Source organism: Notolepis coatsorum (genome assembly GCF_963971535.1).
Source record: "Notolepis coatsorum genome assembly, chromosome: 8".
NCBI lineage: Eukaryota > Metazoa > Chordata > Actinopteri > Aulopiformes > Paralepididae > Notolepis > Notolepis coatsorum.
Genome location: NC_140172.1, coordinates 35,210,505 through 35,213,274, shown reverse-complemented (window position 1 = coordinate 35,213,274; position 2,770 = coordinate 35,210,505).

Here is a 2,770-nt window from a genome sequence, read left to right as displayed (position 1 = left end):
ACGGGGGACCATAGGAACACACATCGTGGGCTGAGGAAAGGCTTGAATGGAGCCATCGTGTCACGCAGCTGGGCGTAGTTAGCCACCTGGTTGACAAGGCCGAACCAGCTCCTGATATCCGTTGTGGAGCCCGGTGTAGGGAAGTCCCGGATGGCGTCCAAGTACTTCGGGAGCGGTTCGATGGTAGAGTCCGACACCCTGAAGCCAGCGAAATCGACGCACCTCTCTGCGAACTGAAGCTTGTCCGGTTCAACACGATGCCCGACCGTCCGACACGAGCTGCTCACGTATACCATGGAACGGCAGGATGTAACGCACATCGGTCGCAGAGAGCCTAGCGAAGAACGCTCCCTCGATGGCTATAGGGGAGCGGTTGGCCGCCGACAGGCTGAGGCTGATGGGTCGCAGGTCGTCCCTCACGAAAGCACAGGCCAGGAACTCCTCCAGAGACCAAAGGTCTGACTGCGCACCAGTGTCTGCAACGGCAGATATCCGAGCCCCGTCTGCCGAGCCCCGGTTGCTGGCGCCATCCCTCAGTCCGACTGGCATGTCCACCGAGATGGTAATCAATGCCCGGGGGTGGTCTCTCAGCCTGGCTCGTTTCCATTCGCCCTTGGAGAAGATGTGGTGCTCGAGTCTGACAGGTGCAGGCCTGTTGACGCAGCCGTGCGACGTAGGGGCGTGACGTCGGCCAGGGCGGGCTCCAGCTTGCACCGATGAGACCTGGGAGATCAGCTCTGACCCCATGGCGGCCTGTTGACCGTCGGATGCCGGCTGTTGACGCCCCTGTCGTCGGCGAGCCCTGTAGCAGCCGATGCACACCTGGTGAGGCTTAGGATTCCACCCGCGAGGCCCCTCTGTGAAGACGTCAAAGAAGCTCTTACATTCTGGGCACGAAGCCCGTTTAGCGAGGCTCGTCTGTGGAGTCGCCCTAAGGTGCCGGAATGACGACATGGCTGACAGGGAGGACGACGGGAGAGCGTTACTCTCTCCACTCATCACAGTCAACACAGACTCTCTCCACTCATCACAGTCAACACAGGCTCTCACCACTCATCACAGTCAACACAGGCTCTCACCACTCATCACAGTCAACAAAGGGCTCTCACCACTCATTACAGTCAACACAGACTCTCTCCACTCATCACAGTCAACACAGGCTCTCACCACTCATCACAGTCAACACAGACTCTCTCCACTTAGCTGAGGTGTAGCTAAGGGGCTACACAACCCTGACTGTATTGAAATGCTAGATTAAACCACTACTAAAGAATATTAATTAGCCAGACAGTATAGGTACACAAAATGGCGGACACTCTATTAACTGCGAGGGGACAGTGATACAAAGTTGAATAATCACTTTAATAGTAATAGAAAGCATACATATTAAACATAGCGCAGATCTCTTTTAATACGATAATGTCAATGCAACAATGTCAGAGGTAAAGATAGTCCTGAACTACGAGTACTCAACCATTGATGCTTGGAATGGAGTGAGAAGAAGCGAGCAGCACAAGGAAAGCAAGATGGCGGGTGGAGACGGTAATTCTCTGGAGCTCCTACTCCAGAGAGCCGCAGACAAACTTGGGATAATCCTGTCGTCGCTGGTGAGGAGGGTCTCGTACGGACCGGGTTCCTGTATTCCTAGCGCCCGATGGCAGGATTAATAGCTATTAGTCCAAAAAGCCCGTTGGCATGGTTGCTAGCTAGTTAGCCCTTGTACACTTAGGCCAACCCGCATGTCGTCTTCAATAGGTAGTTAAATCCAGAACGCCGCTGGGTTCAGCTATAAGTCTCTCAACGTTACTTCGCTCGAACAAGTCACTATACTGTGCCAATAGTGGCTCGACAATATTATGTGGTATCTAATTAGCTGTACAGCTCTCTGTCAAGATACGTTGCTTGCCGTCCTGTTACTGCTGCCAAACATTTCTTCTAAAACACACACTCTGTCCAGGCATGTCCCCAGAACCCCACGCATGCGCTCACGCTGTCTACGGCGTTAAGAGTGGAACATATACAAATAAGCGAATGATGAATACTGGTAGGTAAACAGATGACGTGAAAATATATATCTTATATAAACAATATATAAGTTATATAAAATAATAAACGCAGACTCTATGTGTTAATCTGGACCTTCAGAACAGCCGCTCCCCCCTAATTAGTCGGAACCTAATTAGCAAATAAAATTTGGGGCACAGATTAATATCAAGGGTCAAATCAATTTCTCCATAATGGGATATGGGGAGTTGGAAGTAATCTATAAAGTCGGTGGGTTATCGTCGTCGTCAGGGGGGTCAGGGAACGCAGGAAGCTCTATCAACTTAGCTACTGGTCTAGTATAAGTCCGCCCTTGGACGATGACCTCTGCCGCTCTGACCTTCCCATCCGAACCATTGATCACTCTGCTCACACGGCCGGCTGGCCACGTAGCTCGGGGTAGTGACTGGTCTATGATCATCACAACGGTCCCCACGGTCAGGTTGTCCCTGTCTTTTACCCATTTCTGACGGGCTTGAAGGGAGGGTAAGTAGTGTAGGAGGAAGCGGGCCCAAAACTGGTCGGCCAGTACTTGGCTGTGTCTCCACATTCTCCGTCCGTTCATCTTGTCCTGTCTGTACACAGTCTGAGGAAGGGCAGGGTCCAGCCGCCCCATCAAGAGGTAGTTTGGGGTGATGGGGTCGACATCAGCTACGTCGCTTGAAACGTAGCCGAGGGGCATGGAGTTCAGAACTCCCTCGATCTCGGTGAGGACCGTAGCCAGGAC